This window comes from Jaculus jaculus, chromosome 9 (assembly GCF_020740685.1).
Source record: "Jaculus jaculus isolate mJacJac1 chromosome 9, mJacJac1.mat.Y.cur, whole genome shotgun sequence".
Lineage (NCBI taxonomy): Eukaryota > Metazoa > Chordata > Mammalia > Rodentia > Dipodidae > Jaculus > Jaculus jaculus.
In genome coordinates, this window is record NC_059110.1 from 122,498,955 (window position 1) to 122,521,538 (window position 22,584).

General features: G+C 48.2%; 1 protein-coding gene and 1 pseudogene across 1 annotated transcript in view; both read left to right on the forward strand.

Annotated features, from left to right (window-relative positions):
• The window catches only part of Ube2o (ubiquitin conjugating enzyme E2 O), a 56,633-nt gene that overhangs the window by 15,586 nt on the left and 18,463 nt on the right, over nucleotides 1-22,584 (forward strand). The window lies entirely within an intron of this gene.
• LOC123463679 lies at nucleotides 3,231-3,425 on the forward strand (annotated as a pseudogene).

Consider the following 22,584-nt stretch of genomic DNA (forward strand, 5'->3'; position numbering starts at 1 on the left):
TCTTTTATTTTGATGTCATGATCTTTTCCTCCTGTTATGATGGTCTTATGTAGGTAGTGTCAGGCACTGTGAGGTCATGGATATCCAGGACATTTTGTGTTTGGGGGGGGAGCATGTTGTAAGGAGCCCTACCCTTTCTTTGGCTCTTACATTCTTTCTGCCACCTCTTCTGCAATAGACTCTGAGCCTTGGAAGATGTGCCAGAGATATTGCAGTACTGAGCACTCCTGTCACTTCTTTCCAGCACCATGGTACCTTCTGAGTCATCCCCAGGTCACTGCCATATGAAAAGGTGCATTCATAAAAGGGTATGAACATTAAAAGAAGTGCTTACTGGGCAGTTTGATGAGCATAGTATATATTTTTAGCCAGTCAGCAGTAGACATTATAACCTTAGAGCTCATGACTACCCCTGTTTTAAGTTTTCAGTAGCAGGGATCTATTCCCTCACATGGAGTGGGCCTCCACTTCAATTAGTTGGTTCCCCTCATGACAGATGTGCCACTATTGCATCTGCTGGCTCATTTGGCCTCACTGGCCAAATACAAGGCTTGCAGTATCTACTATTGAGTATCTTCACTGGTGATTTCTCTCTTTCCCATTGAACTGCATGTAGAATGGCTTTTTCCAGCTTTCTGTCAGCTGGTCTACATGGAGGAGGTTATCAGCTCAGTTCCAGCAGGATTTCTCAGTGGCCTTGCAGCCCAAGTATGTGGAGTCTTCAGCAGTAAGGTCTTACCATCTATTCCTGATGGGAAACCAAGGACCTCAGCAATGGCCTATAATGTTTTGGGGGCATCAGGGACCTCCCTGGCCAACAACTCGCTGGAAGGTATCCTATCCTGGTATTGAAAAATTTCTAGCAACAATCTATGGCTCCTTTGTGTTCCATTGTCCAAAAAAGTAGGTTTTCGTATGATTTATGTATATCCTCTTAGATTTTAATTAGTCCTCCCTCCACCACTCCTTTACTCAATCTCTTCCCCTGACCTCACTTTAATCTATTCTTCTACTTACATATATACAATACCATCCTATTAAGTACCCCCCTCCCTTCCTTTCTCTTCCCTTTATATCTCTTTTCTAGCTTACTGGCCTTTGCTACTGAGCTTTCTTCCTACTCACACAGATGATTATCTGTAGCTAGGATCCACATATGAGAGAGAACATGTGACACTTGAATTTCTGGGCCTGGGTTACTACCTCACTTAGTATAATCCTTTCCAGATCCATCCATTTCCCTTCACATTTCATAACTTCATTTTTCTTTACCACTGAGTAAAACTCCATTGTATAAATGTGCTATATTTTTATTATCCACTCATCACTTGAGGGACATCTAGGCTGGTTCCATTTCTAAGTTATTGTGAATTGAGCCCTTTATTTTTATTTTTAAATAAAGAGAGAATGGCCATGCCAGGGCCTCTAGCCAGTATAAATGAATTCTAGATGCATGCACCATGTGTCTATGTACCTGCAAGAACCTGGGTCCTTAAGCTTCACAGGCAAGCGCACCTTAACCACTAAGCCATTTCTCCCTTCCCTTCCTCTCCTCTCCTCTTCTGTGAGGTAGGGTCTCACTCTCTAGCCCAGGCTGACCTGAATTGACTGTAGTCTCAGAGTGGCCTTGAATTCACAGTGATCCTCCTACTTCTGCCTCCCAGCTACTGGAACCACCATGCACCATCAAGCCTGACTTCATTTTCTTTTTTAACTACCCTCCCCCAGGTAGTCTCACTGTAGTCCAGGCTGACTTGGAATTCACTGTGTGGTCTCAGGATGGCCTTGACCTCATGGCGATCCACCTACCTCTGCCTCCCAAGTGCTAGGGTTAAAGGTGTGTTCCACCATGTTCAATTTGCTTTTTCTTTTTCTTTTTTTAATCCTACCTGCCTCAGTGGGTATAGCTGGGGTCCCCCTGTTTTCTATGTGCCACCTCCCTCCAAGGTGGCCAGTATCCCATTTTAGAGCTGGAGTGCCTAAAACCCACAGTGTGTCTGCAACTTGTCCAAGGCTGCACAGCTCACCGAAGGCAGAGTCCTTGAACTGATGCCTGTTTGTGCTTCCAGGACCTAGGTTCATACACTAGCTGCAAAGTTTACCCTGCTTCAGGCTGGGTATTGTGGGGGGAAGACACTCCTACCCTGTTCAGGGGCCAGTGGGCTTTCTAGAAAGCAGATGATAAGTGTGGGCTTTCTTACATCTCCTTTACGTCTGCTCAGCTTCGCCAGTGGAGCACATAAGCACATGAATGGTTAGGCTGTGTTCCAATAAAACTTTCATTTAAAAATAGCTGGCAAGGGCTAGGGAGATGACTCAGCTGTTAAAGGCTCTTGCTTGCAAAGCCTGCCAGCTTGCATTCAGTCCCCTAGTACCTACATAAAGCCAGATGCACAAGGTCGCATGTGTCTGGAGTTTGCAGCAGCAGGAGGCCCTGTTGTGTGCATGTGTTCATGGGAGCACACACATACACTTTTTTTTTTGTTTGTTTTACAGGTTTTTTTTTGAGGTAGGGTCTCAGTCTAGCCCTGGGTGACCTGGAATTCACTATGTAGTCTCAGGGTGGTCTCAAACTCACAGTGATCCTCCTACCTCTGCCTCCTGAGCGCTGGAATTAAAGACATGTGCCATCATGCCTGGCTTTTTTATTTTTTAATATTTATTTATTTATTTGTTTGTTTGAGAGAGAGAGAGAGAGAATGAGCGTACCAGGGCCTCCAGCCACTGCAAATGAACTATGCCTGGTTTATAGTTAAATTATGATTATGGTTTATATTAGATTATGATTAATTTTGGTTTTCTGAGGAAGGGTCTCACTCTAACCCAGGCTGACCTGGAATTCACTATGTAGTCTCAAGATGGGCTCAAACTCACAAGTGATCTTCCTACCTCTGCCTCCCGAGTGCTGGAATTAAAGGCATGCGCCACCATGCCTGGCTATATGTAATTTTTAAAAATTTCTTTGTGAGGGCTGGAAGGATGGCTTAGCTGTTAAGGTGTTTGTCTGCAAAGCCAAAGAACATAGGTTCGGTTCCCCAGGACCCACATTAAACAGATGCATAAGGGGGCACATGTGCCTGGAGTTCATTTGCAGTGAGTGGCTGGAGGCCCTGGTGCGCCCATTCTTTTTCTCCCTCTTTCTCTGTCAAATAAGTAAATTAATAATAACAAATATTTTTAAAAAGTCTTTGTGAGAGATTTACTTATCTGCAAACAAAAATAAATATATTGAGACTATACTTGCAGGGGTTGCTTCTAGAGTTTTCCTGAGTATAGAGCACCGGAGACCACAGGGAGGAGGCGCAGTGTTGTCGCCTGCGTGGGGAGCTGGCGCTGGCGCTGCTCTGCTGCCACAACTACTTGTCACTGGTGATGGCTCCTGCTCTTCTTCGGGGCGCTGGAGGGAGAGGACACAGTTGGGTGTTTAGGCAGGGCCTCTTTCTTGGTTGTTAATCTCTCCTCTAAAAAAAAATTTTTTTAAAAAAAGCAGGCAGATCGGACCCCTAAGCTGGAGTTTGTCTACTTTTGTTTAGCAGAGTACTGAGTAGTAGATAATACAATGTCAGCCTCTACTTAACAAGTAAATTGGGGGCCCAGAGAGATGGCTTAGCAGTTAAGGCACTTGCATTTGATTCCCTGGTACCCATGTAAAGCCAGATGCACAAAATGGTGCATGCATCTAGGATTTTCAGCAGCTGCAAACCCTGGCATATCTACTCTGTCTCCTCTCTTTCTCTCTCCTTGCAAATAAATAACTAAAAATGTGTGTGTGTGTTAAAATAAGCCAGGCATGGTGGTGCATAGCCAGATCTATGGACATGGCCCTTAGACCACGAGGGTGCATCCCACTCCCCCGTCTTTGGTCCCCAGATTTGTCCTCACGCCTCCTGACTTCTGAATTTAAAACAAATGTAATAATTAAAAAAATAAGCAAACAGCCGGGCGTGGTGGTGCACGCCTTTAATCCCAGCACTCGGGAGGCAGAGGTAGGAGGATTGCCATGAGTTCAAGGCCACCCTGAGACTACAGAGTTAATTCCAGGTCAGCCTGGACCAGAGTGAGACCCTACCTCGAAAAACCAAAAACAAACAAACAAACAAAAAAAAAATAAGCAAACAAATAGCACTTTGGAAGCACTTTGGAAGTTTTTGAGTGGTGGCACTTTGAGGTGCAAGGTAGCGATGACCCCAGGGCCAGCAGGTCCAGAAAGGCCGTGTTTCATGGCGCTATTCAGTCCCTTGTGATCTAACACTAAAAACAATTGCTGGCTCCTTATCTTATTTCTCCATACTTAGAACCTTCCCCTGATTGCTCAGTTACTCATACATTCTTGACTGTCCTACGTGGTTTATTAGACATGACTTTGCCGTTTGTGGTGACATCGGAGCTGCAAGCGTTGTGCCTTCTGTGTAGGCTGCGTGCAGTGACCAGCAGCATCATGGGAGAATGTGGCCCCTGCTTTCCTCACGCCTGTGGATCTGTGGGTGTCAGGGTCCCTCCTGGGAGCTTTGTGGGATGGGCCATTGAGGGCAGCTGAAGAAGTCTCTTGTGGGCAGCAGTGCCCAGCTCTCTTTAGTGACAGATTAAAGGCCAAGGGCAGACTTTAGCTGGCTAACTTCATGACGGACAGGCTTGCAGTAAGTTGCACCCTTAGGAATTGGGTGTTTGCAGTCACCATGTCACACATGAATCCAGCATATGACAGCCTAGTCTGCCAGTCCCGTCGGGTGGGATGCAGAGAACTGGTGCTGCCATCAGCCAGCGGCCGTCAGGAGAAAATGTCTCACGGTGGGCTACTTTCTGCATAGCTCCTGGATGCACACTTGTATATTCTTTCCCTTTCCCTTTTTAAAAAATTATTTGCAAGGAGAGAGAAAAGACACAGACAGAATGGGTGTGCCAGACCCTCAGCTATTGCAAATAAAATCCAGGTGCTTGGGCCACTTTGTACATCTGGCTTTACATGGGTACTGGGGAATCAAACTTGGGTCTTTAGGTTTTGTAGGCAAGTGCCATAACTGCTAAACCATCTCTCCAGCCCTATGTTTTTAAATTTTTTTTATTTTATGTTTTTATTATTTATAAGCAGAAAGAGAGAGTATGAGCATGCCAGGGCCTCCTTCCATTGCAGATGAACTCTAGGTGTATGTGCCACTTTGTGCATCTGGTTTTACATGGATACTGGGGCATCAAACCTGGCCATCAGGCTTTGCAAGCAAGAGCCTGCTGAGCCACTTCTCCAGCCCCCTCCCTACATGAGTATATTCTTTTTTTGTTTATTTTTATTTATGAGAGAGAGAGATAATCAGTGCACCAGGGCCCCTGCCCACTGCAACTGAACTCTAGTCATGTGCTCCACCTTGTGCAGCTGCATGACCCTGTGCTTCTGGCTTACATGAGTCCTGGGGAGTTGAACTTGGGTTTTTAGGTTTAGCAAGCAAGTGCCTTAACCGCTAAGCCATCTCTCCAGCCCTGTACTAGTATCTTCTTGATTCAGATTGCATGTCCTTTAGCCAAAATGCTTGTGATTTTTCAGGCTTGAGCATCAATAGTGGTGTTTCATATGTCAGAGCATTTCATATTTTTGGGTTAGGGAAACAACCTGTACCAAAAAATGCAAGAACATTCAAAAATTGTTTCGAGGCTTCCTATAATTCCACGAGAGGCATAACTGCTCTTTATGACATACACCATCAGATGGCTGTGCCAGTCTCTGGTAAGCATGTGACACTCACTATGCCAACTCTTACCTTCCCACTCCCTACCAGGTAACAAGCTGTACAAATTGGTCAGGTTTTGAAGGACTATTTGTAAGTGCCACAAGGGGGTTCCAGTTGGCAGTACCCCATGTACTTCTATGGGTTGATGAGTGTTCTGGAAGGCACCATATCACCCACACCTGAACGGTTTGTTTTAGTGCAGGTGTTCCCCTCCTGTATAACATTTCAGTCCCAGGAAACATGTGTCTAGCATGTGAGAAGGCCCCAGGTTCAATCTCTATGTAGTCAACCTAGAGTCAGGTTAGGCTCATATAAGCTAACTAGCAGTATTCCCCTAGACCTCCAATCATATTTGCTGTTTGCTTTCAGACACAGTGGGGAGATAGAAGCACAGCTAAAGTACCCCCATGGTCAGGCACTCTGCTCAGGGCCTCCCAGCGGTGAGCTTACCAGTTCCCAAACTGCAGAAGTCTGTCACCAACACGGAAAAATTGCAGGTCTTCACGTCCACCCTGACCCACATGCTGTACCACGAAGCTACAACTCCACTGATCCTCCCTCCCTCCCTCCTTCCTCCCCTCCCCTCCCTTTTTTTTATTTTTATTTTTATTATTTTTGTTCTTTAGAGGTAGGGTTTCCCTCTAGCCCAGGCTAACCTGTAATTTACTATGTAGCCTCAGGGTGGCCTCAAACTCATGGAGACACTTGTACCTCTGCCTCCCGAGGATTAAAGGCATATGCCACCATGCCCAGTCTCCTTTTTTAATATGATGAATAGAAACTGTAATTTTATTTCCTGTGCAGACTGTTTCGAATAAGGTGTCTGACCTTCACGTAGACTTTGGCTGCAAGCAACAATATGATCTGGCCTGTTAAAACAACGCCCAGAGGTTTTTTTGGATAAATGTGAAATGAACACACAACACACAAGCTATGATTTAATAGAGGGTTGGGGGCTACACTCCAGGGCTCCCTGAACTGACCGTACTTGCAGCTTTATTCAGTTTCAGGCAGTCAAAGCGATGGGGAGTCAGATCATAAGTTCCTTTCAATTTTATTTCTTTCTTTGCGAGAGGGAATGGTGTGCCAGGGCCTGGCGCCACTGCAAACAAACTCCAGATGCATACATCACTTTGTGCATCTAGCTTTATGTGAGTACTGGGAAATCAAACCTAGGGCTGTCAGGGTTGGAAGCAAGAACCTTTAACCACTGAGCTATTGCTCCAGCCCATATGTCTATTTTCTGTTACGTTCGTTGTTCAGATTTTATTTTAGGTGCATGGGTGATGCGTGTGTGAGCATGTTCAAGTGTGAGCAGTGCAAGTGCGAGTGTGTCACAGCAGGTCTGTTGGAGGACAACTTTGGGTGTCAGTCCTCACCTTCCAGCTTGTTTGAGGTAGGGTCTCATTTCTTCTTTCAATGCCAGTTCAGCAGATGGGCTGGGATTAATGTCCAGTGCTCTCTGTAGGTGGTAGACCTCCATACTTGGAAGTCACACTGAAGTGGCAAGTGCTTTGTCCACTGAGCCATTATTTGCCAGCCCTTGACTGATTGATTCATCCCTCCCTCCCTTCCTTCCTTCCTTCCTTTCTTTTCCTGAGACAGGGTTTCATTATGTAGCCTCTGCTGTCTTTGAACTCATGGTAATCCTCCTGCTCTAGCTCCCCTGGTGCTGAGATCACAGGTGTGCCACCACACCCAGATAGAGAGAATGGACATGCCAGGGGCTCCAGACGCATGTGCCACCTTGTGCAACTGGCTTAAGTGGGTCCTAGGGAATCAAACCTGGGTCCTTTGGCTTTGCAGGAAAGCTCCTTAAATGCTAAGCCATTTCTCCAGCCCTCTAGTTTTTTTTCTTTTCAAATTTTTTTTATTAACAACTTCCATGATTATAAAAAGTACTCCATGATTATGCCTACCCTCCCCCCACTTTCCCCTTTGAAACTCCATTCTCCATCATATCCCCTCCCCCTCTCAATCAGTCTCTCTTTTATTTTGATGTCATGATCTTTTCCTCCTATTATGATGGTCTAGTGTAGGTAGTGTCAGGCACTGTGAGGTCATGGATATCCAGGACATTTTGTGTCTGGGGGAGCACGTTGTAAGGAGTCCTACCTTTCCTTTGGCTCTGCCACCTCTTCCGCAATAGACCCTGAGCCTTGGAAGGTGTGATAGAGATATTGCAGTATTGAGCACTCCTGTCACTTCTTTCTAGCACAACGATACCTTCTGAGTCATCCCAAGGTTGATTTTTTTTTATAGTGTAATTTTTTTTTTTTTTTTTTGTCAAGGTAGGGTCTCACTCTAGCCCAGGCTGATCTGGAATTCACTATGGAGTCTCAGGGTAGCCTCGAACTCATGGCAATCCTTGTGCTTCTGGCTTCCCCCCTTTAAAAAAAAGTATTTTTTAATTTAATTTTATTCCAGAGACAGAAAGAGGCATATAGAGAGAATGGGTGCACCAGAGTCTCTAGTCACTGCAAACAAATTCCAGACACATTTGCCACCTTGTGTATCTGGCTTTACCTGGATACTAGAGAATCAAACCTGAGTCCTTTGGCTTTGTAGGCAAGTGCCTGAACCACTAAACCATCTCTCCAGCTATCCCCTCTGTTCCCCCCCCCCCCCAGGTAGGGTCTCACTCTATTCCAGACTGACCTGGGACTTACTATGTAGTCTCACAGTGGCCTCGAACTCATAGTGTTCCACCTACCTCTGCCTCCCAGGTTCTGGGATTAAAGACGTACATAACCACGCCTGGGTAGTATAATGTTTTTAAGGTGCATGCATGTTATAGCACATATGACAACTGCATTCCTTTTCATGGCCGGGTAGTGGTTAAGGACATGCCACCTTTTATTTGTTCAATGATGGCCTTTTAGTAGTTTCCACTCTCTGGTCATTCTGAACAGTGCTGCTATGGAACCGTGAGCATTCGTGCACACTTTTGTGAAGGGCCGACTTTGAAAGAGGGTCTCTGTAGCACAAAGTGGCCTCAAATTTGAAGCATTCCTCGTCCTTTAACCTTCCAAATGTACAAGCGTGTATGTGGACGTGTATCTTTCGTCCTGTCAGGCCTTTACCCAGGAGGAGAATTTCTGGGATATTTGGCAAATTTGTGTTTAGTCTTTTGAGCAACTGCCCAGCTGTTTTCTAGGATGGCTGCGCCTGCGCCGTAGGTTTCTGCACACAGGGCGTGTGTCCCAGTGGCCCCGTGCCATCACCAGCTCCAGGGATCACAGGTGTGAAGTGGTTGTGCTGTGATTTGCTTTACATTTCTCTCATGCCCTGTGACGTGAGCATCTTCTCATGTTCATTGGCTGTAGGTTTATCTTCTTTGGAGACATATGTGTTCAAATAGACAGTTCCTTCTTTTGAACTGGATTATTTGCAGGCCTGCTTACTAAACCCTGCTTTCAGGCCTAGTCTGTCCTGTTGTGTCTGACCGACAGCCACCTCTGTGATGTCATTGGCATCTTGTCGAGATGCAGATGTCTTGCATCAGGTTGGCATTCAGCCCCAGTTCTTAGTCATGGGCACTCTCAAGGACTTGAGACCCTCAGCAACAAAAGCCCTCCCAGTGGCAGAGTTGTTCAGTTTGGGGCTATGTGGCCACCCTTAGGTCTTCCTGGACTCTGCTGGAGCTATGGCCTGCCAGGCGCAGTGCCAGTCTTTCATTATTATTTAGTGTGTGTGAGCTTGTACGTGTGAGTGCGGGCGTGCTGTGGTACACATGTGGAGGTTAGAGGGCAACTTTTGGGTCAGCCTTGCCTTCTCCCTTATTTGAGTCAGGGTCTCTTGTTACCGCTGTGTCACAAGGCTCCTGTCTCTGTCCCCTTCTCACCACAGGAACACTGGGGTTGCCAAAGCCTGCCACGGCTTTGGGCTTCTACATGGGGCCTGGGGACCTGAGCTCAGGTACTCAGAGTTACACCATGAGTGCTTTATCCACTGAGTCATTGCCCAGCCCGAGTCATGTCAGTCTTTCAAAGACACAGACCACACGTCTGTGTCACTTGAGGCTCCGTGTAGTTCAGATCATGGTACTCCTAATGTAGTAGGATGGCTGTATTGATTGACAGGAAGGAACTTACTTTGGCAACTGTGGCCTTCCTCCTGCATCTTTGGTCATGCTGAAAGAGGGCCCTTGCGTGGGTGTGTAGGAGGACCACGGTTCCCCAGCGTGTCTTGGCTGCTGGTATTTCACAGACCCTCCCTCCGCAGGAGGGGGAGCAGGGTGGCCGCCTGCTGAGGCCACGTGCTGCTATTTTATGTTTGGTGGCCATCTCAGGGACAGCTTTTAGTTTTGTGTTTATGAATCTGATTTAATTTTGTATGTCAGAGAAGTGTTGATCACCTACACCTGCCACATGACACCGGCCACCCTGAATCAGTGCAGGGGATCATGGTTGAGTCACAGCAGTCTATGGGTTTCAAAGGCCTTTGGCAACTGAAACCAAATGCTATTAGGAACAGACAGGTGATCTTCAAGCGCTTGCAGCATGCGGTAACCACTGGAAGAGCGCATCAAACATGAACTGGCCTCTCGCCTAAGTAGGAGTACCGAAACACGGAGTTTCCAAGTTTTAAATTTGTGATTTTTTAAAAAAAAAAACATTTTATTTATTTATTTGATAGAGAAAGAGGGAGGGAGAGAGAGAATGAATGGGTGCGCCAGGGCCTCCAGCCATTGCAAATGAAATCCGGATGCATACGCCCCCTTGTGCATCTGGCTAACGTGGGTCTTGGGGAATTGAACCTGGGTCCTTTGGCTTTGCAGGCAAACGCCTTAACCGCTTAGCCATCCCTCCAGCCCTACTTTGTGATTTCTCGTTTTCACTTATTCAATATCACCTCTCATTGGTCTTTATCAGCACCCTGTAGTTGCATGTAAGGGTTTTACAGAGTTAAGGTTAGAACTCTGCTTGGGTTGGGGTGGGGGTGGGTGGTACATACCAGCAGCATCAGGATTCAGGAGGCTCAGTTAAAGGGTCAGTAATTCAGTATATCCTCAGCTGCATAGCAAGTTTGAGGCCAGCTTGGGCTACTTGAGACCCTGTCTTGAAGCAAAGCAACAAATCTGCTTAGTGGACTAAAGGCATCTAGCATCTAGGATGTCTTAAAAATAAAGGAAAAATGAAGAATGGAAACATAGTTAAGAAATAAAAAGGTGGCTGAGGAGATGGAGCAGTGGTGAAAGATGCTTGCCAACCCAAGTTTGATTCCCTAATAACCATATAAAGCCAGATGCACAAAGTGGTCCATGCATCTGGAGCTTGTTTGTGGTGGCAGGAGGCCCTGATACACCCATGCATATTCTCTTATATAAATAAATAAGAATATTAAGCTGGGTATGGATCAGGGGTAAGGATTGCTGTGAGTTTGAGGCCACCCTGAGACTACATAGTGAATTCCAGGTCAGCCTGGGCTAGAGTGAGACCCTTCCTGAAAAAAAATCACTATCTATATATCTATATATCTATCTATCTACCTACCTACCTACCTACCTACCTACCTACCTACCTACACACACATATACATACATCAGAAAAGAACGGTCTGAAGAGATGGCTTAGTGGTTAAAAGCTTGCCTGTGAAGCCTAAGAACCCCAGTTTGAGGCTTGATTTCCCAGGACCCATGTAAGCAAGATGCACAAGGTGGCGAATGCATCTGGAGATCGTTTGTAGTGGCTGGAGGCCCTGTCATGCCCATTCTCTCTCTATCTGCCTCTTTGTTTGTCACTCTCAAATAAATAAATTGAAAAAAGAAAAAAGAAACCAAAAGGGGCTTCCAGAATTGTTAGTCATGGGCTCTGGCCTGCAGTGCAGAATGCACTAACTGGTAGCCCACGGTTTCTAGAATACTGGGGATAAAGCTTCTAAACTGAAAAAATGATCATGTGCAAAAGATGGGGATGAAGAGGAACCAGAGCTCCAACCTTACTGGAAGCCAGAAGATATCATTGCTGTGGCCTCGCTCCTAACAAGTGATCTTGTTAGGAACTACAGGGAAGGCAGGTGTGCTGTGGCTTACGTTTCCTGGACACACAGTCCACTGAGGTGGGGAAGACAAGGTGGCAGGAGTGTGAGCAGCTGGTCACCTTGCATCCGCAGTCGGCATGCGGAGTCGAGTGCTGGGGCTCGTCTGGCTCCCCTCACGATGCAGTCAGGAGCCCCAGCCCACGCGACAGTGCTGCTCAGTTAGACACTCCCTCCCAGACATGTCCAGACCTTCACCTCCTAGGTGACTTTAGATCCAATCAAGTGACAATCAGAACTAACTGTCATAGACTGTATTTCACTTACCAATGTAGAACCTGTCCTGTACTCACTTAGAAGTGCTGTGCAAGGGTGGAGGGGTGGCTCAGTGGTTGAGAACATTTGCTTGCAAAGTCTGACAGACAGGGTTTGTTTCCTCAGTACTTGTGTGAAGTGCAAGGTGGTGAGTGCGTCTGGAATCCCTTTGCAAGGGCAGGACACTCTGGAGTGTTCATTCCTAGCTCTGTCTGCCTCTTTCACTCTGCTTTTCTGTCTGTCTCTCAGATAAATTAAAAGAAAAAAATTTTTTTTTTTTTTTTGGTTTTTCGAGGTAGGGTCTCACTCTGGTCCAGGCTGACCTGGAATTAACTCTGTAGTCTCAGGGTGGCCTTGAACTCACAGCGATCCTCCTACCTCTGCCTCCCGAGTGCTGGGATTAAAGGCGTGCGTCACCACGCCCGGCATAAAGAAAAAAATTTTTAATAACCAGGAAAAACCTGTACACTGAAAACTTGTCATTAAGTTAAAAGCCTAATGTGATTATTAACTAGCATCCATTGTCAAGAAAATGCTCTTAAGTGGGCCTGTAGAGGTATCTGGGATTCGGCACAGAGAGGAGTCGGGAGCCTGGGGGAGAGGATGGCGCCCCCAGTGGGTGTCTAATGGAAATCATGCATCGTAAAAGTTGCTGGAGAGAGGATAGATCACCTCAGGTTCTAGAAGGAGACTCAGCAGCCTCATTAGTAGCAACAACAGAGTTCTCCATTCAACGTGCTTAGCTTTCAGTAACCAGCAAGGAGAACAGATAGAAGCACTTTCCCTCAGAGAACGTCATTCCCAAGCAGATCCTTACTGTAGTAAAGGAAGAAAGAAGGAATGCAGGAGGAAGAGGCACAGAAAGGGATGGTGGCCATGGTTTGGAGAGCAGTAAGTCACTCTTCTAGAAGATAAAAGAAAACAAGTGTGGAAAGTAGATAGAAAGCTCCAAACAGATCACAGAGACTATAAAGAGGAGAAATGTGCCTGTTAAGACACAAGTTCTCAGATTGGACGACTGCAGAGGAACTCCTCCAATATTCTGAGGAAAGTCTACCAAAATACCAATTAGAGAAAAGAGAAAAAGTCCTCTTCAGGCCAGTATAGACTGCACGAAGTGCTCCCCCAAGCCCTTTCTGGGTGCTCGGGGGACTAGCTCTTCTAGATCCAGAAGCAAAGAACCTGACAGGTGAGCCCCAAAGGAAGGTGGAAGGGAGGGACTGTGGCAGGAGGGAGCGCTCTGCCAGTGAAGGAGAGCCGCAGAAGATCCAGCAGGCAGGTTGGTGCTTAGAGAAGGTACGGACGGGTATGTCTTATAGAGTCTGTGAATGCAGCTGTGGACAACTGACGGAGAATTTGGAGCTGGTTGTGCTCTGTCAGCACCAGGGAACTAACTGTTACACAGATAAAGCAAGGTCTGGGCTGGAGTAAGAGTTAAGTGACCAGCTACCGAAACAGGAAGTCAGTAGGTAATATCTGTAATCAACTGGGACTAGAGCTGCAGACATGTTGTTTATGTATGCGCAGGTAAATACAGGTTGAACATCTCTTGTCTGAAATTCAAAGTGCTCCAGAATCCAAAATGTCAATTGTATCAACATGAAAATTCCACCCCTGACCTCATGTGACCTGTTGCCAGTTACAATTCAGAAACACTAAAATAATGCATGAAATTACCACCAGGCTTTTTTTTTTTTTTTTTTTGAGGTGGGTCTAGTCTAGGCTGACCTGGAATTTACTATGTAGTCTCAAGGGGGCCTTGAACTCACGGTGATCCTCCCACCTCTCCCTGCAAAGGCATTCACCAGCATGCCTGGCAAGCTGATTTTTTTTGGTTTTTCTTTTCTCTCTCTCCCTCTCTCTCTCTCTCTTAGAGATTACTTCTCTCTCTTTTTTTTTTTACTTTATTTTTGTTTATTTATTTGAGAGAGAAAAAGGCAGAGAGAGTGAGAGAATGGGTGCACCAGTGTCTCCAGCCACTGCATATGAACTACAGACGCATGCACCCCCTTGTGCTTATACAGGTCTCGGAATTGAACCGAGGTTGTTTGGCTTTGGAGGCAAAACACCTTAACCGCTAAGCCATCTCTCCAGCCCTCTCTCTCTCTCTCTTTTTAAAAATATTTATTGATTTATTTATTTGAGAGAGAAAAAAAAGCAGAGAGAAAGAGAGAGAATGGGCACACCAGGGTTTCCAGCCACTGCAGACGAATTCCAGATGCATGTGCCCCTTGTGCATCTTGCTTATGTGGGTCCTGGAGAGTTGAACTGGGATTCTTTGGCTTTGCAGGCAAACACTTTAACTGCTAAGCCATCTCTCCAGCCCTTTTTTGGTTTTTCAAGATACGATTTCACTCGCCTGACAAGCTGATTCTTTTTAAATACTTTGCTGGCCTTGCCAAGCAGAGTGGCACACACCTTTAATCCCAGCACTCGTGAGGCAGAGGTAGGAGGATTGCCATGAGTTCAAGACCAACCTGAGACCACATAGTGAATTCCATGTTGGCCTGGGCGAGAGTGAAACCCGACCTCAAAAAACAAACAAGAATTTGCTGGCCTGGAGAGATAGTTCAGATTAGGTACTGGCCTGCAAAGTCTAAGGGCCTGGGTTCTATTCCCCAGTACCCCTGAAAGGCCAGATGCACAAGGTAGGCTACAAGGTGCCGGGGATCTGAACTCAGGTTCTGATGCTTGATGCACGTTACCCACTGAGCCGTTTCCCCCGCCCCTCATGACTCTTCCCTTTTGGGCAACTTGTGAGGATTTGGAAGTCGTCAAAGGGCCTGAGTGGGTGTGCGCAGAGTAGGAGTGCCTGCACCCGTGCTCTGTCCCCACCCTCAGCCCCGCATCCTTGCCGGAAAACCTAGTGCTCTGAAGTCGCCATTTACAGGGTTAGGGTTAGAGCGAGGAGTGAGGGAGACGCGCCAGGGTGGCGTGATAGGGGTGTGCCCCACCCTGTAGGCTGCTGGTTGCTCTCAGTCTCTCCCTTCCAAGACTTGGAAGAGGCATGGACCTGTGCCTCTGGGCACACTGTGGGTACTGGTCAGCTATCATACTGGCCTGGCAAGTTGCAGTGGTGGAGTTGGGAGCTGAACCCTCGGGCCTGGCGGTTGGCCAGGGTTGCTGGTGCTATGCAAAGGCTTATGTACGTGCTGTGTGCAAGCTCTGAGCTAGCCGTTGGAGGCCCCAGCAATGAGTGCCCCCCACCAGCAGTGTTAGCAGCCCACTTGAAGGGGGCTTGCACAGAAAAAGGGTGGCTGCTGCAAAGGGCTCTTCAGGGAACCAAGTAATTGCTCAGCAGCCTTTTAGGTTCCAGGGAGGGGCTGGGCAGAAGGCACTGTGGTCCCTGGGCATTGACTGCCACGTAATGATGGCAGCAGATGCTGCTCTGGCCTTGGCTTTACTCAACCAAAGGACTTCCAGCAGCCCAAACCTAACTTTCCAGAGTGGGCAAGGATCCGCAGCGGAGGCTTCCAGGCCTGGAGATCGCCGGTGTTCTGTCATGTTCAAGGTCTGGTGGACACTGCTCTGCAGACTGCCTCTGTGGGTTACCACTCATCTTTATCTCCAGCGTCCCTCTATAGCTTCCTGCATGACCCTGGTTTAAATGGCTTAAAAGAGCACTCTTCTCACGTCCCGCCCCTGTTTCCTGAATGGCCTGCTGTCCTTCAGTGCCACCACTGACTACAGGTCAGAGAACAGTGAATGCTGTGGAGAAAAATTAAAGTGAAGGGTAGGGAGAACTTATGGAGGAGTACTTCCACAGGGCAGGTCAGAGAAACCTGAGGGGGGACGCCTGTGTGGAAGACAGGTGCGCAGCATCAGGTGTGTGGAAAGGGCACAGTGTTGTCCTTGCCTGGTGCCTCCTCCACCCTGTGCTTGACCTCACGCTTTCTTAGCATCACCTGTCTGCCAGCATAGGAGACACTTGGTTTGTTGAGTGACTGAATAGATGGTCTGCCATGAGCAAGGGAGCAGCATATGAATGGAGGTGCAAATCAGCTGGAGCCCGGACTTCTTACCAGGGAAAGATGGGCCCTGAGCTTACACCTGGGGCCCTCCAGGCCACAGCTGGCCTTCCTTCCATACAGTACCCTTGGGTATTTCCTTTTTGCCTATTGCCAGGTCATTGGTGGCCAGTCTTTTCAACTTTCCCAAGCCATGCTGGCTACGACCGGCTTCTGTGTGTTTGTGCTGAATCTTGTTGGAAAGCTTGGCTTAGAAGGCAGCTCCAAATTCCAGTGGTGTGGGAAGCCAAAGGGAGTTGAGATGCCAGACTGACATTGAGTCCAGGAGACTGAACTGCAGGCGAGGTATCTGCCAAGTCAGCAAGGTCGGCCTGTCCTCTGTGGGGCCAGGGACAGCAGTGGCATATGCAGACCAGCTGTGGAGGCTTTTGGGATGTTACCAGCTTGCTGTCTGTCAGCTGTGGCTTCCCTTGCCTTCCCCAAGCTCCTGCTTCTGTGTGGAGAAGTGTTCCCAGCAACTTACCCAGCTTGTCTGGGAAAGTCCGAGGAGGAGAGAATTGTTACTGCTTTGACAGTCATCCAGGTAGGTCATGAAGCCTGTCTACGTACCCCGTGGACCCTCCTTGCCTGCGTGTGGGGTTGCTCAACTACACATCTGAACAGAGGTCTGGTTTGATCTTTGGCCACTGGGAGCTCTCTGAACAGTGGTGGTGCACACCTTTAATCCCAGCACTCAGGCAGAGGTAGGAGGATCAATGTGAGTTTGAGGCCAGCTTGGAGCTACAAAGTGAATTCCAGGTCAGCTCGGGCTACTGTGAGACCCTGCCTTGAAAAACAACAGAACACAAGCTGACTCAGGAAATAGGACCACCCCCATAGGCAGGCCCTCCTTCAGCCCCTGTAGCGTGGGCATCTCCCTCCTTGGATCAAAGCTCCCATGTATTTTTACTGACTTTTCCTACCATATTTGTATTTTTTAAAAGAGCAGTGCTGAGACTGCCTAGAAGGGCAGGATGATGGGTTTTGCAGAGTGGAGATTGATTAGTGGCCGTTTCCTGGTGTTTGATGTTTGGAGGCCGTTGCCCTGCAGGGTAGAGGTGAGGCTGCAGAGGGGTGGGGTTGTGCTGCCTGAGCTACAGGTCTCTTCTGTCCTAGAGATAGGGCCTGTGGTGGTGCACCCCTGCCAGGACACGGGGGCCCCATGTAGAGGTGCCGTGGTAGCTCACTCCTGTTCAGTAACCCTACCCTCCTCTACACTCAGGCTTGTGCCACAGCCAGGACCCAGGTAGCTGCCAGCCCACCTGGCTGTTTTTAGGGTGGCAAAACAGTGACCTCTGGGGTCTGAGGATGGATGTTGGCAGAATCTGCTCTTCACAAGTGGCATCCGAGTTGCTCCACGCCCCCTCGTGTGTATGTTCGGGTGGGGTGTGGTGTGGTGTGGGGAGAAAATTAAGATTGCTGGTCTGCTGCTCAGAGAGCTTGTCCAGCATGCATTAAGGCCTGGGTTCAGGCCCCAGTCCCTGCCCCCCCCCAAATTCCCTGTCTTGACCCAGATACTCATTCAATTATTCAGTAGATTTTGGAATGAAAAATCAGAAATCTCAACCTCTCTCTCTGTGTGAGTGTGTGTGTGGTGGTTTCATTCAGGTGTCCCCCACAAATTTAGGTGTTCTGAATGCTAGGTTCCCAGCTGATGGAGATTTGGGAATTAACGCCTCCTGGAGGGTGTGTATTATTGGGGGCGGGCTTATGGGTGTTATACCCAGTTTCCCCATGCCAGTGTTTGGCACACTCTCCTGTTGCTATGGTCTACCTTGTGTTGGCCAGGGGGTGATGTCCACCCTCTGCTCATGCCATCGTTTTTCCCTGCCATCATGGAGCTTCCCCTCGAGCCTGTAAGCCCAAATAAACCTCTTTTTCCCAGAAGCTGCTCTTGGTTGGGTGATTTCTACCAGCAATGCGAGCCTGACTGCAACAATGTGTGTTTTGCGTTTTTTTTTTAATTTTATTTTTGTTTATTTATTTATTTGAGAGCTACAGGGGAAGAGAGAGAGAGACGGGTGGGGGGCAGATACATAGATAGGTAGAGAATTCTGCACCAAGGCTTCCAGCCATTGCAAACGAACTCCAGATGCATGCGCCACCCCGTGCATCTGGCTTATGTGGGTCCTGGGGAACTGAGCCTCGAACTGGGGTCCTTAGGCTTCACAGGCATGTGCTTAACTGCGGGGTAGGGAGAGAATGGACACGTCAGGGTCTCCAGCCATTGAAAACACTCCAGATGCATGTGCCACCTTATACATGTGTTTATGTGGGTCCTGGGGAATTGAACCTGGGTCCTTTGGCTTTGCCAGCAAGTGCCTTAACCACTAAGCCATCTCTCCAGTCAGTGTTTTGTTTTTTTTTTTTTCGAGGTAGGGTCTCACTCTGGTCCAGGCTGACCTGGAATTTACTGTGCAGTCCCAGGGTGGCCTCGAACTCACAGAGATCCTCCTACCTCTGCCTCCTGAGTGCTAGGATTCAAGGCATACATCACCATGCCCAGCTTAGTGTGTTTTTTTTTTAATGCAAGAGAGAGAGAGGGAGAGAGAGAACTGGTGTGACAGGGCCTCCAGCCACTGCAATTGAACTCCTGCAACATGTACCCCCTCATGAGTATGTGCAGTTATGTCTCTGTGTCTGGTTTACATGGGACCTGGAGAATCGAACATGAGTCCTTAGGCTCCTCAGGCAAGTGCCTTAACTGCTAACCCATCTCTCCAGCCCAGAAATCTGTATTTTTAAAGGGTTCCCTTGGGAATTCTGACAAGTGAACAATCTAAAATGTTTGTTTCTCCCCTGGAGGGACCTGTTGTGGCTGCCTGCCTCTATTTTCCACTGCATTGCAATTTTGCCTTTCAGCATTTCTAAACTGAATGCATAGACTCTGATTTTGTGAACACCTTGTACCTTTCCATCAGTTGTCCTTCAAAGACCACTAGAGTGGTGTGGTCAGCGGAGCGCCTCCTTGTGGCTGCTGGTGGTAAGATGCCTGTGAGAAGCAGGTGCCTGTAGGGGAAGTGCATCCCCAGGTACTCACTCTTGCCACCTGTGTCCTCCCACAGGTTTGGGATGAGGGCTGTTTCATGTGCAGCTGCAAATGCCATCATCAGAAGCCACATCCTTGGTCTTGGAGTTGGTTTTGCTCTCTGCCTGCTCCTGGGGCGGGGCTGGGTGTGAGGCTGGTTCCCCGCAGCCAAGTTTTGTCCTTCTCCACCCCCTAACTAGTGGTTAAGGCAGTTAAGCACATGCCTGTGAAGCCTAACTATTTTCCTTCTGCGCTGCCTGTCGTGGTCAGTGAAGCCCCCCATACTTCTTCCCTTCCATCACCCTCATTTGAGCCTGGGGTAACCCATTTCCTGCCCTGGAATTTGAGTGACTTTCTTCCTGTAGCCCAGAGCCCTTTCTAACAGTCTGCTGGGATACATTAGCAGTAGTCTGAAGGCAGCTCACATCACCTCCACATACACTCTGATGTGCTCTGATCCAGGCTTCTGCTGTAGCCCATCACTGGGGTGGGAGTGTCCTAGGCCAAAAGGTAGGAAATGTTAGGCGGTTACTACGGTGTGATTTCCTGGGGTGTTTCTTCACGTGGCTCCTGGTAGACCAAGATCCCTTTAGTTCACTAATGCGCCCTAACTGTATGTCAGTTTCTACATCTATTTTCATTCTTTGTAAATATTATTTCATTTGGCTTCTCCAGCTGAGCTGAGTTCCCAGGGTCCTATCTAGGCCCTGCCCTGCGGCTATCGTCCCTGGGGGCCATACTGAGCGTCTGTCTTTAGCTGGGCTGCTCTGGGGATCTGTGGGGATGCACACTCCAAAGAGAGAGTCCAAAAGTAAAGAGCAAAGGTCTGGTCTGAGGCCAGAAAAGGTGCTAGGCAGGGCTGGAGAGATGGCTTAGTGGTTAAGGCACTTGCCTTCAAAGTCTTAAGGACCCAGGTTCGATTCTCCAGAACCCATATAAGCCAGATGCACTGGTGGCACATAAATGGGGAAAAAAATGTGCTAGGTAGGTGGCAGTCAGGAAGACCGTGTGGGACACACACTGGGGCCACAGCCGGAGGAGCCAGTCTAGGGAAGCGCTGTTCTTTCCCCAAGTAGGCTTGCTGGTATCTGCAGAGGTACCTTGGGTGCCCAGCAGAGCATGGCAACACTGTGTCCTTAGCAAAGCCTGGTTCTTGTGTGCTCCACACTCTTTCTCATGCCATGCTCCTCTGTAGTAGAGGATCACCCAGTGGCAGGCTGTGGTCTTGTGGGTCCTTCTCCCAGGCTCTGGGATAATACTCTTTTAAAGAGTTTCCTACATGTTTGTGAGCAGAGGGCAAGTGTGAGTGCGCCAGGGTCTTTTGCTGCTGTAGATGAACAAGCTGCTGCATGTGCTGTTTGCATCTGGCTCTGCATGTACTGGGGAATCAAACTTGGGCTCGTAGGCTTTGCCAGTAAATGCCTTTAACTGCTGAGCCACCTCCCCAGGCCAGTGTTACTCTTAGTCAGTGTTCTCTGGCTGCTTGTGTGACTTAGAAGAAGTAGAGGTTCTCAGACTTAGTTACATATCCAAGAGGAGACCTCAGTCCCTAGAAGCCATGTTGACCAGCCCCGGCGTCTGCAGGCCTGCTGGTGCCCTGTGACGCCAGCATGCTCCTGATGGTATTCATTCCGTCTGTCTGGAAATAGCAAGGGTAGGTGTTGGCAAAGCAAGTGACAGCTGGTGTGCGCTCAGAAGAGGTATGTTTTCCCACATGAGTCCGTCAGTGCTGAGCAAGCCCTGTCCACTGGACTCTACTTAGGCCCCGCTGTGGGCAGAGCTGCGAGATCACCTGTGTCCTGCCAAGTGAATTTCCTAGAGCAGCTTAGAGGGCCATGGACCTTTTGGCTGTTTCCTTCCTCCCTTGTCATCTTCAAGACACCAGCCAGAAAAGCGGGGGTTTGGGGTTGTGTACCTGCCCTTTCCCCTAATGCCTCCTTTCAGGTCATGCTGCTGGGGCCAGAGATGGAGCAGTAAGCCTGGAACAGGGTGATAACAACCCCGTCGACAGTGCTCACCACTGCTCTGTGGTGACATGCGATTATGCATACAAATCAGCAGAAAGTTTTATGAAATGCAGATTCTCAGGCAGCGGGTGGGGACCTGGAAAATCTGTTTCCAGCAAGCTCAAGGCCAAGGGCCACCCTGTGGCAGCTCAGCTTGAATTGCCCAGGGGTATGGTAGAGTGCCTAGAGGACCAAACATCCACATGAGGAAAGATAAGATGCCACCACCAAGGCTCTGGTGTCCTGAGCCCCGAGTGGCTTAGGTCACTTACCTCTCTCAGCTTATGCCACGTTTTCCCTCCCATCCTTTAAGCACACCTGGCCCCTGGACTTCTGTTCTCAGGTGGGCAGGTGCTGATTGCTGGTTGTCAGAGCTCAGCCACATGATGGTCAACTGTTCTGAGGAAGTCCTTACCCTGACCAATCACATATCCATTCTAGTGTAGTCAGGAAGATGACTGGAAGAAGGGGCCTGCCACAGCAAACAGGAAGCCCCATTTTCTACAACCCTTTTATTGCTGTGGCTAAGGTAGCATTTCAAGTAAGGCCCAAGTTGCAGGTTTCTACCTCCACAGGTATTGAGATGTGGACACATGGGTGCTGGGCTTGTGTTTACCTGCTGGCATTCTGTTACTGAGAGGGCAAGTCCCCCTCTGGTGAGCTGATCAAAACTCTTAATCAGGGAGGAGAACAAACCATGGGGGCTGGCTGAGTCTTAGGTAGGATGAAGATTCTAAAAAATCTTGAGCTCTCCAAAAGTATTTATTGATTTTTTTTTTTTCAAGTTAGGGTCTTGCTTTAGTCCACACTGTGGGTGCTGGGATTAAAGAGGTGCATCACCATACCCAACAGAGAGAGTAAGAGAATGGGGCATGCCAGGGCCTCAGCCACTGCAAATGAACTCCAGATACATGTGCCATCTTGTGTATCTATCTGGTTTTATGGGTACTGGGGAATCAAACCTGAGTCCTTAGGCTTCATAGGCAAGTGCCTTAACAACTAAGCCATCTCTCCAGCACCCCCAAACTTTTTTTTAAGTTTTTTGTTGTTGTTCATTTTTATTTCTTTATTTGACAGTGACAGACAGACAGAAAGAGGCAGATAGAGAGAGGGAATGGGCATGCCAGGGCCTCCAGCCACTGCAAACGAACTCCAGACGCGTGCGCCCCCTTGTGCATCTGGCTAACGTGGGTCCTGGGGAATCGAGCCTCGAGGCAGGTTCCTTTGGCTTCACAGGCAAGCGCTTAACCGCTAAGCCATCTCTCCAGCCCCCCCCAAACTTTTTGATAGTGACCCACAGTAAACATTTTACACTATGACTAGTACATGTTTTCATTATATACACGTGAAAAAGACTTTCTCAGAATATCACACGTTAAGACATGCATGGAATGTACACAGCTACTCCCCCTACCTCCCTGTGTTGGCCATTAACCCACTAACTCGATCCTATGAGCCGCCAGTCGTGACCATAACCTGTGATTGAGAAAGCGCTGCTCCATCCACCCTAGGTGTCTGCTTGAGTTCTC